Raw genomic sequence first — 14,731 nt, 5'->3', positions numbered from 1 at the left:
GGGCGATCCTGCTCACACACTGGCCTATCCTGCGCACACATTGGCCTATTCTACTCACATACTGTGCGATCCTGCTCACACACTGGCCAATCCTGCGCACACACTGGCCTATCCTGCTCACACACTGGCCAATCCTGCGCACACACTGGCCAATCCTGCGCACACACTGGCCAATCCTCCGCACACACTGGCCAATCCTGCGCACACACTGGTCAATCCTCCGCACACACTGGCCAATCCTGCGCATACACTGGCCAATCCTGCGCACACACTGGCCTATTCTGCTCACGCACTGGCCTATCCTGCCCACACACTGGCCAATCCTGTGCACACACTGGCCAATCCTGCGCACACACTAAGTGATCCCTCGCATACATTGGCCGATCCTGCACACACACTGGCCTATCCTGCTCACACAATGGCCGATCCTGCTCACATCACTGATCACTTTACTTTACACATTGCAGGGACGTGCTCCAATCAGAGCCCCAGTCCCAGGACATCATCATTATTATTACATTCCTTTGTCTTAGAAGAATATAGGACCCTACACAACTATGGAACCAGTCTATGAGTTTTAGCGCCTAACTGTCATGTGTTTGAAAAATGGGAGCTGATTGGCTGGAGCACCATTTATAATACGCAACGTGTTTTAAATGGATAAAACATGTTGATAAATGGGCCCCTATGTCTCATGATACAAAATAACCTACTCAGCCATAAGTGACAGGATAAAACACCCTACACAACAAATGTGACTGGATAAAACACCCTACACAACATATGTGACAGGATAAAACACCCTACACAACATATGTGACAGGATAAAATACCCTACACAACATATGTGACAGGATAAAACACCCTACACAACATATGTGACAGGATAAAATACCCTACACAACATATGTGACTGGATAAAACACCCTACACAACATATGTGACAGGATAAAACACCCTACACAACATATGTGACAGGATAAAACACCCTACACAACATATGTGACAGGATAAAACACCCTACACAACATATGTGACAGGATAAAACACCCTACACAACATATGTGACAGGATAAAATACCCTAGACAACATATGTGACAGGATAAAACACCCTACACAACATATGTGACATAATAAAACACCCTACACAACATATGTGACAGGATAAAACACCCTACACAACATATGTGACAGGATAAAACACCCTACACAACATATGTGACATGATAAAACACCCTACACAACATATGTGACAGGATAAAACACCCACCTCAACCATTTGTCAAAGGATAAAAGACCCTACTTCAGCAATATTTACAACGACAAAAGACCCTTCTCCATGATATGTCACACGAAACTAGACTCTACTTAAACAGATTTTTGGGGGAATCTCCCTAAAGTGCACTTTGTGTGGCAGTCTGAAGAGGCCGCACATCGCTGCTGGTCTTGACCTTCAAAAACAACTTTTTTCTATTCAGCGTTTCACTAGCACTGGTGCCCATGTACCACCAGATGTTCCCGAGCTGGGGCCAGTGTCTGCTCGATGGTGCAACTATGTACGTGTCCCGCGATGGATTGGAGCCGCAGATGTTGGGCGTCTCAGTAGACTGCCCATTGGCTGCAGCATTAGCATAAATTCACATTAGCATCCACCTCTGAATCGTGCCTTGTCCCTCACAGTCTGTATCTCTGTGGAGTCTCTCTCCGCAGGCGTTAGATGGGCATCGGGGCAGCCACCATGGCACCATCATTCTCCCTCAAAGGGAAGCGTAGAACCTCCCTTCCTGCTCCCCAGCTCTAAGATGTCTCCTCAAAGGGGGGAACCTGTTCCCTTTATAGGCTGAGGTTCCACTCCCTCTTTGATGATGATTTCTTATTGGCTACACCCCTATCACAGTTCCTGTGATTTGGCCACTCCACTTTTTCCTGCAAAACCCGTCTAGGGTCTCAAGTATGCATTATCAGTAATTAGGGATTGCCATCGGTGGGTTAACCACTGATGGTCACCATCAATGGTACATTGGTGGTTAACCTCAATGGTATAAATCCATCTGCAATGAAACAATCAATGGTTTCACCCATCGATGGTCATCCCTGCTTTATTATTCAATGGGTTGTGGGCTAATCAGAGCGCGGAGGCAGGGCTTTTTGAGTGTCAAGTGCAGAGTGTAGAAAAATAAATCCCAAACCATGGGTGATTCTGGCCCTCATTCCGAGTTGATCGTTCGCAAGGCGATTTTAGCAGAGTTGCTCACGCTAAGCCGCCGCCTACTGGGAGTGTATCTTAGCATCTTAAAATTGCGAACGATGTATTCGCAATATTGCGATTACAAACTACTTAGCAGTTTCAGAGTAGCTCCACACTTACTCGGCATCTGCGATCAGTTCAGTGCTTGTCGTTCCTGGTTTGACGTCACAAACACACCCAGCGTTCGCCCAGACACTCCTCCGTTTCCCCATCCACTCCTGCGTTTTTTCCGGAAACGCTAGCGTTTTTTCCCGCACGCCCATAAAACGGCCTGTTTCCGCCCAGTAACACCCATTTCCTGTCAATCACACTACGATCGCCGGAGCGATGAAAAAGCCGTGAGTAAAAATACTATCTCCATTGTAAAATTACTTGGCGCAGTCGCAGTGCGAATATTGCGCATGCGTACTAAGCGGAATTTCACTGCGATGCGTTAAAAAATACCGAGCGATCGACTCGGAATGAGGGCCTCTGTACCATCGATTGGTGGGAAGCCATCTGGTTCTCCCCCTTCAATTGCAAAAGTTTTTAACCTCCTACATAGACCATTTGATGGTCGATGGTCATCCCATCCTGCAATAGTCAGCAATGTTTAACACCACTGAGAGAGGTGCCTGGGATACTGTCCTCAGCGCTGTGAGTGTTGGCTGAGTCTAATTGCCCGGATACTGAATTGTTAAATAAGAAGAATGTGGAACTGTGTACATTAAGAGGGCTGAGCATAGCCGTTAAATGTTATCCATCTATTAATAAAGTCCAAAAATGTCAGCCCCCTAGATAAACACATGTGACAGTAAAAAAGACGTTTCAGCCTCCTTTGTCTTAGCGTGTACAAGGCTAAAAGGTTATATTGCTCAGCGGCGGATAATACACTGATTTGTTTTTTTTCTTTTTGAATGATGAACAAGGAAAAACAAAATCTTAATATTTTCCAATAAGTTGTCCTTAAACTATACACTGTCCTGCACAATTAACATGTGGCCCTACAGCTGCTGTGGAACTGCACAGCCCAGCAAGCCCTACCCCAGTTTTAGCATTTCCGAATAGCAAAACTGGCAGGGCATTGCGACATCACACGCTGGCCGAATAATAATGGTGTGTGATTGTGTGCAGAACATCTTATAAGTCTGGTCATTTAGGATCAGGATTATAGTGTACTTTATGTTGTGTAAACACACTGATATGATGGCACAGCTGTTTGGCACGGGTGTACTACGGTATACCAGCGCTCGGGATCCTGGCGACGGTATGCTAGGCGATCCCGGCGACGGTATGCTAGGCGATCCCGGCAGCGGGGCGAGCGCAAAAGAGCCCGGGCTCGCTGCGCTTGCCACGCTGCGGGCACGGTGGCGCGCTACGCTATTTATTCTCCTTTCAGGGGTGTCGTGGACACCCCAAGAGGGAGAATAATTGTCGGGATCCCGATGCCGGTGTGTAGAGCGCCGGGATCCCGACAGCCGGGATATCGAGTGCCTCCCATTTGGCACTATATGATGGCACAACGGTTTGGCACTGTGTTCTGCAAGCTTGCAGATTGGCAAGAGAACAAAATAACAGTCCCCTCATATTACTGCCCACTATCCCTTTTGGGGAATTCCTTTAGTAATGAACTTTTTTTTCTCTCTTTTTAATGCATGTTAGAGGCCAATCCTGGGCCGTTTTTTCAATCCCAGGTTTCGGGAGCAGGTAGGAATGGTGCAGGGAACAGTGAGGGAGAGCAGGATTAGAGAGTAATGATGGTGGGTGTGTGGGGAGCACAGATAGGATGGATGTAGGGACTTGTGCTGCATGCACTTACTATTAGGCTGGCAGCCATAGATACAAACAGAGCTGGTGGCATTTCAAATGTAGCACTGGCTGCCAGCCAATCAGAGCTGGTGGTCCGGCAGCCAATCAGGAGCCGCTGCTGCGGCCGCTTCCCTGATTGGCTGCCAGTCCACTAGCTCCAATTGACTGCTGGCCGGCGCTACATTAGAAATTCCGCTTGTGATGTCAGTGTGTTCACGGCTGCCCGCCTAAGCTCCAAATACCCCACTGCCACCCGGGCCACACAGCCGGGCAGCGTCTGAGCCATGTGCTATAGTGCTCAGCAATGCCCAGCAGAACTGCGCATGCGCAACCTAATGCTGCAAATCCCGGAATTGGAGGCTCCAATCCTGGAATTCAAATCCTGGCATTTTTGGATCAAAATCCCGGGATTGGCCACCCTAGTCTTATGTCTTCAGTAACTGATGAGACTGAGGGGAAACTGCTGTGTTTCATGAGCCACATTTCCATAGGTTAATGTGTTACTGACAATGGTTTATACAAATGCAGTGTCCCATATAAATTATACCCAGAGGATGCAAAAATAAAGTATTACTCATATAAAACGTGGCGTCTGAATGACAATTTTAATTTGAGATTTTTTTTTCTACTTTAGCGAACACCAAATTGTTTGGAAAGAAGAACAGAATGGTGAGTGACTGGGAAGACCTGCCTCTAGTAGTTAGTGTTTGTAGTAATAGTAACATGTAGTAGGTATTACAATATACAGTTCTAAACATCATCTGTGACAGCAGGAAACAGGTACAAATTAGGGTATCTAATAGTGACAGTTGCAGCTGCGGGAAAATAGTGATGAGAGCGGCTTCCCGCTTAGGCTGCATGGATCCTGGCATTATCCTTACATATTACCCCTACGTATTATCCCTACTGTGACTAATATTAGCATAAGGAGGTACTGTAGTAACTCTGGCTGCCCGTGGCATCACGCACATACAGCCACTCTCCATCTGACTCAGAATCAGCCCCTGTATGTACTGAGCGAGGGCTATGCATAATGACCCCACCCCCCAAAAAAACACTTAATCAATTTAAAACTAGCTACTTACATGCCATTCAGGTGATGACAAAGGTATCCTAAGCTATTTCATCTGCCCCACCTCATACTCAGGTTAGAGAGAAGTTGTCAGAATGTATAACTGCCAAAACGTGGAAATCTCTTTGTGTTGCCAGGACTAGTGTGCAGAGCCAGATCTAGTACCAGGACTAGTGTGCAGAGCCAGATCTAGTACCAGGACTAGTGTGCAGAGCCAGATCTAGTACCAGGACTAGTGTGCAGAGCCAGATCTAGTACCAGGACTAGTGTGCAGAACCAGATCTAGTACCAGGACTAGTGTGCACAGCCAGATCTAGTACCAGGACTAGTGTGCAGAGCCAGATCTAGTACCAGGACTAGTGTGCAGAGCCAGATCTAGTACCAGGACTAGTGTGCAGAGCCAGATCTAGTACCAGGACTAGTGTGCAGAGCCAGATCTAGTACAAGGACTAGTGTGCACTGCCAGATCTATAACCAGGACTAGTGTGCAGAGCCAGATCTAGTACCAGGACTAACGTGCAGAGCCATACCTAGTAACAGGACTAACGTGCAGAGCCATACCTAGTGTGCACTGCCAGATCTATAACCAGGACTAGTGTGCAGAGCCAGATCTAGTACCAGGACTAGTGTGCACAGCCAGATCTAGTACCAGGACTAGTGTGCAGAGCCAGATCTAGTACCAGGACTAGTGTGAGAGCCAGATCTAGTACCAAGACTAGTGTGCAGAACCAGATCTAGTACCAGGACTAGTGTGCAGAGCCAGATCTAGTACCAGGACTAGTGTGCAGAGCCAGATCTAGTACCAGGACTAGTGTGCAGAGCCAGATCTAGTACCAGGACTAGTGTGCAGAGCCAGATCTAGTACCAGGACTAGTGTGCAGAGCCAGATCTAGTACAAGGACTAGTGTGCACTGCCAGATCTATAACCAGGACTAGTGTGCAGAGCCAGATCTAGTACCAGGACTAACGTGCAGAGCCATACCTAGTGTGCACTGCCAGATCTATTACCAGGACTAGTGTGCAGAGCCAAATCTAGTACAAGGACTAGTGTGCACTGCCAGATCTATTACCAGGACTAGTGTGCACTGCCAGATCTATTACCAGGACTAGTGTGCAGAGCCAGATCTAGTACCAGTACTAGTGTGCACAGCCAAATCTAGTACAAGGACTAGTGTGCACTGCCAGATCTATTACCAGGACTAGTGTGCAGAGCCAGATCTAGTACCAGGACTAGTGTGCACAGCCAAATCTAGTACAAGGACTAGTGTGCACTGCCAGATCTATTACCAGGACTAGTGTGCAGAGCCAGATCTAGTACCAGGACTAGTGTGCAGAGCCAGATCTAGTACAAGGACTAGTGTGCACTGCCAGATCTATTACCAGGACTAGTGTGCAGAGCCAGATCTAGTACCAGGACTAGTGTGCAGAGCCATATCTAGTACAAGGACTAGTGTGCTCTGCCAGATCTAGTACCAGGACTAGTGTGCAGAGCCAGATCTAGTACCAGGACTAGTGTGCACAGCCAAATCTATTACCAGGACTAGTGTGCAGAGCCAGATCTAGTACCAGGACTAGTGTGCAGAGCCATATCTAGTACAAGGACTAGTGTGCACTGCCAGATCTAGTACCAGGACTAGTGTGCAGAGCCATATCTAGTACAAGGACTAGTGTGCACTGCCAGATCTATTACCAGGACTAGTGTGCAGAGCCAGATCTAGTACCAGGACTAGTGTGCACAGCCAAATCTAGTACAAGGACTAGTGTGCACTGCCAGATCTATTACCAGGACTAGTGTGCAGAGCCAGATCTAGTACCAGGACTAGTGTGCAGAGCCAGATCTAGTACAAGGACTAGTGTGCACTGCCAGATCTATTACCAGGACTAGTGTGCAGAGCCAGATCTAGTACCAGGACTAGTGTGCACAGCCAAATCTAGTACAAGGACTAGTGTGCACTGCCAGATCTATTACCAGGACTAGTGTGCAGAGCCAGATCTAGTACCAGGACTAGTGTGCAGAGCCAGATCTATTACCAGGACTAGTGTGCAGAGCCAGATCTAGTACCAGGACTAGTGTGCAGAGCCATATCTAGTACAAGGACTAGTGTGCAGAGCCAGATCTAGTACCAGGACTAGTGTGCAGAGCCAGATCTAGTACAAGGACTAGTGTGCAGAGCCAGATCTAGTACCAGGACTAGTGTGCAGAGCCAGATCTAGTACCAGGACTAGTGTGCAGAGCCAGATCTAGTACCAGGACTAGTGTGCAGAGCCAGATCTAGTACCAGGACTAGTGTGCAGAGCCAGATCTAGTACAAGGACTAGTGTGCACTGCCAGATCTATTACCAGGACTAGTGTGCAGAGCCAGATCTAGTACCAGGACTAGTGTGCAGAGCCAGATCTATTACCAGGACTAGTGTGCAGAGCCAGATCTAGTACCAGGACTAGTGTGCAGAGCCATACCTAGTAACAGGACTAACGTGCAGAGCCATACCTAGTAACAGGACTAACGTGCAGAGCCATTCCTAGTGTGCAGAGCCAGATCTGCTACCAGGACTAGTGTGCACAGCCATACCTACTACCAGGACTAGTGTGCAGAGCCAGATCTAGTACCAGGACTAGTGTGCAGAGCCAGATCTAGTACCAGGACTGGTGTGCAGAGCCATACCTACTACCAGGACTAATGTGCAGAGCCATACCTAGTGTGCAGAGCCAGATCTAGTACCGGGACTAGTGTGCTGAGACAGATCTATTACCAGGACTAGTGTGCAGAGACAGATCTAGTACCAGGACTGTTGTGCAGAGCCATACCTACTACCAGGACTAATGTGCAGAGCCATACCTAGTGTGCAGAGCCAGATCTGCTACCAGGAATAGTGTGCACAACCATACCTACTACCAGGACTAGTGTGCAGAGCCAGATCTAGTACCAGGACTGGTGTGCAGAGCCATACCTACTACCAGGACTAATGTGCAGAGCCATACCTAGTGTGCAGAGCCAGATCTAGTACCAGGACTAGTGTGCACAGCCATACCTAGTACCAGGACTAGTGTGCAGAGCCAGATCTAGTACCAGGACTAGTGTGCAGAGCCAGATCTAGTACAAGGACTAGTGTGCACAGCCAGATCTAGTACCAGGACTAGTGTGCAGAGCCAGATCTAGTACCAGGACTGTTGTGCAGAGCTATACCTAGTAACAGAACTAACGTGCAGAGCCATACCTAGTGTGCAGAGCCAGATCTAGTACCAGGACTAGTGTGCAGAGCCATACCTAGTACCAGGACTAATGTGCAGAGCCATACCTAGTGTGCAGAGCCAGATCTAGTACCAGGACTAGTGTGCAGAGTCATACCTAGTACCAGGACTAGTGTGCAGAGCCAGATCTAGAACCAGGACTAGTGTGCACAGCCATACCTAGTACCAGGACTAATGTGCAGAGCCAGATCTAGTACCAGGACTAGTGTACAGAGCCAGATCTAGTACCAGGACTAGTGTGCACAGCCATACCTAGTACCAGGACTAGTGTGAGAGCCAGATCTAGTACCAGGACTAGTGTGCAGAGCCAGATCTAGTACCAGGACTAGTGTGCAGAGCCATACCTAGTACCAGGACTAACGCGCAGAGCCATACCTAGAGTGTAGAGCCAGATCTAGTACCAGGACTAGTGTGCACAGCCATACCTAGTACCAGGACTAGTGTGCACAGCCATACCTAGTACCAGGACTAGTGTGCAGAACCAGATCTAAAACCAGGACTAGTGTGCACAGCCATACCTAGTACCTGTGCAGAGCCAGATCAAGTACCAGGACTAGTGTGCAGAGCCAGATCTAGTACCAGGACTAGTGTGCAGAGCCAGATCTAAACCAGGACTAGTGTGCAGAGCCAGATCTAGAACCAGAACTAGTGTACAGAGACAGATCTAGTACCAGGACCAGTGTGCACAGCCATACCTAGTACCAAGACTAGTGTGCAGAGCCATACCTAGTAACAGACTAGTGTGCAGAGCCAGATCTAGTACCAGAACTAGTGTGGACAGCCATACCTAGTACCAGAACTAGTGTGCACAGCCATACCTAGTACCAGGACTAGTGTGCAGAGCCAGATCTAGTACCAGGACTAGTGTACACAGCCATACCTAGTACCAGGACTAGTGTGCAGAGCCATACCTAGTAACAGACTAGTGTGCAGAGCCAGATCTAGTACCAGAACTAGTGTGCACAGCCAGATCTAGTACCAGGACTAGTGTGCAGAGCCAGATCTAGTACCAGGACTAGTGTGCAGAGCCAGATCTAGTACCAGGACTAGTGTGCAGAGCCAGATCTAGTACCAGGACTAGTATACACAGCCATACCTAGTACCAGGACTAGTGTGCAGAGCCATACCTAGTAACAGACTAGTGTGCAGAGCCAGATCTAGTGCCAGAACTAGTGTGCACAGCCATACCTAGTACCAGGACTAGTGTGCAGAGCCAGATCTAGTACCAGGACTAGTATACACAGCCATACCTAGTACCAGGACTAGTGTGCAGAGCCATACCTAGTAACAGACTAGTGTGCAGAGCCAGATCTAGTGCCAGAACTAGTGTGCACAGCCATACCTAGTACCAGGACTAGTGTGCAGAGCCAGATCTAGCACCAGGACTGGTGTGCAGAGCCAGACCTAGTACCAGGACTAGTATGCAGAGCCACACCTATAGTAGTACCATGTTGGAGCAAGTACTGATGTGCAGAACCATGACTGTCTCTTTTGTAGATGGTTTCCGCTCTTATAGGCCCTACACACTGGCCGATTTTCTGAAAGATATGAACGATCTCGTTCATAAATGAACGAGAACTCGTTCATATCTTTCAGTGTGGAGACTCCAGCGATGAACGATGCGCGTCCCCGCGCTCGTTCATCGCTGGTCTCCCGTCGGCTGTGCATGCAGGCCAATATGGACGATCTCGTCCATATTTGCCTGCACTTCAATGCAGCCGCGTGACGGGGGGAGTGAAGAAACTTCACTCCCCCCATCACTGCCCCCCCGCCGCTGGGTCGCTCGTCGGCCGTATCCGCCGTCGGGCAGCTTGGCGGCGGGTCGGCCAGTGAGTAGGGCCCCTTACTCATACAGATAAACAATCCACTGCAGTATTACAGCACATTAAACACAGTGGGTGTGGGGAGACTGGGTGTCTATTGGCTTATGGGCAAGTCCATGGCCTCTCCTATATTAGTAATGGATGTGATAACGAGTGCTCAGTAGTACATGTGTACCATATCCTGTCTCATCAGGAATAAGCAACTCTCTATAGACTGCAGGACTCCCCCATTAATGTTGTCTCTACCACACAGGACGACGTGCGAGAGGACCATCCCAATCCTTCCTTCCATCAGGAAGAATCCATCGATCAGACTGATGAACTGACAGCCAATAACAACATGAGGGGGAAGCACTTCAGGAAAGTGTCTCAGTCCTTACCCAGGAAAAGCAAGAAACGAGGTAGAGGTTTCATTATATCTAGCATTAAAATAGATTACTATATCCCTGTTTATTTGTGAATTCCTAGCACTGAGCACACAGCCATTGCTCCGGCACTGGAGATTCTGTTATCTCTGCAATGAATTAATGGCAACTCCATAATCCTTGGAATATTCCTGATTCTGTCAGGATATCCTCATTATAGGAAGAGACGCCAGTGGGACTGCACCTTATGGAGATCTGATTGACCAAAAAATAAGAGTAAAAGGTTGAGAGGTCCAAGATTCCACAGGACACGTAGATAAAACTCAACATGCAAAAGGGGTTTGGGACCTAGGTACTAACATTGAGGTTCACCTGAGGGGTTGTCTCACCAAATAAAATGTATAAAATGGAGGAAAGCAAAGGGGGACCTGTAAGGGGTAAATTTACTAAGGTGGGAGGTTTTTTATTAGAACTGGTGATGTTGCTAATAGCACCCAATTAGATTCAACTTAACATTTATCTAGCTGCTTCTAAAAGATAATAGATTCTGATTGGTTGCTATGGGCAACATCACTAGTTCTAAAAAAAAAGAAAAATCCCACCTTAGTAAGTTTACCCCTAAGTGAGCATGAGCTCTCATATTTTCACAAAAGCTACTTGTTTTCCAAGCCGATTCATTATTATTATTATTATTATTATTATTATTATTATTATAATTTCCACCGTTAGAAAACAACCCTTTGATTATTTCTCCTGTGTGGTGCATCTCTGTTGGCGTCTATGCCCTGGGTCCTCTAGCTGTTGTGGGACTACACATCCCAGCATGTCCTGCCACAATCGTGCTATCAAGGCATGCACTGTATAGCACGCAAACCCGTTAACATATGTTGCTTCGAGAACAAATTATTAGTGTTCCGATGATAAAATGCACTCTCTCTCTCTCTCTCTATCTATATATATATATATATATATATATATATATATATATATACAGTATATGTATACGCACAACACATAACATTCATGTCACATATATGTGAATTGCTTCTCTCTCTTGCAGCTTGCTTCTGGAAATACTGTATTCAAAACAACTGACGATCGTGCGAGTGACCACGGATTTTATAATCCCGACGACGGTGAATATCTCACCGTGACGCCTCTCACCTTAGCAATGTTAGCGACGAGGAACAATCTGCCGCTGTTCCAGCACTTAATAGTGTAAAAGAAAATACCCAAACAAATGTAAATATGTTGATGAAATGAAACACAAAGTGTAACACACAAAGGAGGAACAATTTATACTACAGTAACTTTATTTGTTGTACGACGATAAACAAATGATCTTGTTTGAAATGTTTTCTTATGGTTTTTTTAATTAAGTCGTATCTGCTTCTGAGTGTCTATTTTGTTGAAAAGGAATCTAAATTAACGCAGTTACTTGGACGAACATGTCAAAGACATGGATTTAGAGAAGGGTTTCACAACCACGGTCTACTGCAAACACTAACAGTCCAGGTTTTAAGGATAGCCATGCTTAAATGTAGTAACGCTTTCAGATCGCAATGCCGGTCCCGCCCAGGAATTGGAAACGGGTCCTTCCCGGGTGGGACCCGGCCTTGGACCCTACACACCACAATGCCTACCCGGCATATTACTGGTTGCCATCCAAGGGAGGGAACGGAGACGGCCACGGGGGCGGCGCTGGTGATGATATCATCTCCACGCCGCCTCTCCTTATGCAGTGAACTGGCACACTGCACCTGACCCGGTAATTACCCAGGGATAACCCTTCTTATAACCCGGGTTGAATTATCGGGTCAGGCGGCCTGGGAATTCGTCCATGGCCTATTTTACACCGCACAGCGACCCTTGTCGCTTGCAATATATTGAGTCGAAACTGGGTTATTTGTGCGGTGTGAAAGGGGTATCGGTGTCTTAATTAGTACCTCAGTTATTTTGATGTAACCATCTCTGCTCATGCATGAATATCAGTAAATCCTGGACTGGTAGCATGCCAGTTACTCTCCTGTGGCAGTCAGGGTTTTCCCACCAAGCTCCAGGCACAACAAGGGGGTACTTCTTTCCAGAAAATGGCGACAAGGCTATCAGCTCATGCCTCATTGTCTCTGTGGCGGACACACAACACAATCCTGTCAGATCTCCCCCCCACGCCCACCGCTGTTACCTTCTTTTGACTGCTGGCGCTGTTGAGCGCACAGTTCGATTAGCTGGCCTGTTTCATGCACATCCCTGTGCTTGTTACTAGTGGCGCCACTGATAGACCACCCTGACAGACAATGCAAACCAGGAGTTGTGGGGGGCTAGCGAGAGTACCCCAATCTATAGACACGGGATGGAGATTGGGATGTCTGCTTATATAACACACATTATCCAACTGTAGACAATTGCGCAAACCATGTGTCAAACAGTGGACAACTTTAAGTTGCTTGACAACAAGGGTGGGTATCATACAAAGATGCTGGAAACTTTAACCATTTACGTTGGGCATCCTTTATAGGGGAAATAAGTGTACATTGAGATTCCCTTTAGCAGTGTAACAATAGCTGTAAGCAGCTTATACAACTGCTAGCGGCCTGGTTGCACCAGGGTCGTGGTAAGACTCCATACCTAAGACTAACCATACAGGGGCGCTTTGTGGATGCATGTATCTCAGCCTGGGGAATGCATACCCTCCAAATGTACCTTTTTAATAGGTACAGTACCTTTTCTTTATGGTCTGTACCGATTTTTGGCTCTCCAAACTTCCATTGAAAGTATAGGAAAAGGGGTGTGACCACGCCCCCTTTACCCATGGCCACGCCCTTTCTCTAATTTGTACCGATTTTTATGTGTAAAATGTCGGAGGGTATGGGAATGCTGTGGGCAGGGACGTAGCCAGAAATGTGTGGGCCCCATAGCAACATTTTGAAGGGGCCCCCTATCCCAATGCTCCTAGAGAGACACCTCTCTGAGGTAGTTGTTCATTGTATGTCCCATAATAGTGCCCTAGTTTACTTACTGAACTATAGTAGTGCCTTAGGTAATGTTATCCCCCATAGAACTGCCCTTATTTATTTTATAGACCATAGTATGTCACATTGTAGTACACATTATGCAATACAGTACCCCTAAGTCACATTAATATATACAGTGTCCACAGTTCATATTATGCCACATTAAATGGCCCCCAGTTCATATTATGCCACACTATGGTGCCTCCCCTTTATATTGTGCCACATTACAGTGCCCCAGTTCATATTACTACATGTAACAGTTCATTTTACACCACAGCAGAATGAGCAGGTCCAGGGGTTTAATTAGATATAATGTAGGATGAAAGGCAAAAGTTTGTAAGGGCCCCTATGTACCACCCAATGGTTGAAAATGTATACAACACATTAAACTTTGACAGGGAAGGTGGGCCCCTCTCAGCTCTGGGCCCCATAGCAGCTGCACTCCCTGCACCTATGGTAGCTATGCCCTTGGCTGTGGGTTCCTGTATGTAGCAGCACAGGAAGTGCTAGATTCCTGACAGTCACTGCCTACAGCATTCACAGAACCAGTGACAGTAGATTAAGCTTTTTCTAGGAGTTATTAGTGTAAACCACTAGTGGGCTTATCACTAAAAGAAGGGCTTAGTGTGTGGCGCACTCTTTTGAAATGTTAATACGTGGGCGCGCATAGCTTACGGAGGTGCGGGAATTACACCCGACCCGGCGTCCGGCTCCTGTAACGGCTCCCTGCAATTGACGGAGACCTCACCTTGCTCTGTCACAGGCACACCAGGCGTGACAATAATAGGATTTTAGTACCTACCGGTAAATCCTTTTCTCTTAGTCCGTAGAGGATGCTGGGGACTCCAAAAGGACCATGGGGTATAGACGGATCCGCAGGAGCTTGGGCAGCACTATAAAGACTTAAACTGGGTGAGAACTGGCTCCTCCCTCTATGCCCCTCCTCCAGACCTCAGTTAGAAAACTGTGCCCAGGAGAGATGGACAATTTCGAGGAAAGAATTTATTGTTATAAACACGGTGAGTGTCATACCAGCTCACACCTCAAACACACCGTAGAACGTGGCATTCAGTAGAATACCAGCCAACGGCATGAACAAAACACAGCCACATGCTGAGAGAATATGCAACACAACTCGTGTGTCCACAGAAGCAAAAATAAGACCCCGCA

This window comes from Pseudophryne corroboree, chromosome 2 (genome assembly GCF_028390025.1).
Source record: "Pseudophryne corroboree isolate aPseCor3 chromosome 2, aPseCor3.hap2, whole genome shotgun sequence".
Classification (NCBI taxonomy): domain Eukaryota; kingdom Metazoa; phylum Chordata; class Amphibia; order Anura; family Myobatrachidae; genus Pseudophryne; species Pseudophryne corroboree.
This window is presented reverse-complemented; position numbering follows the sequence as displayed.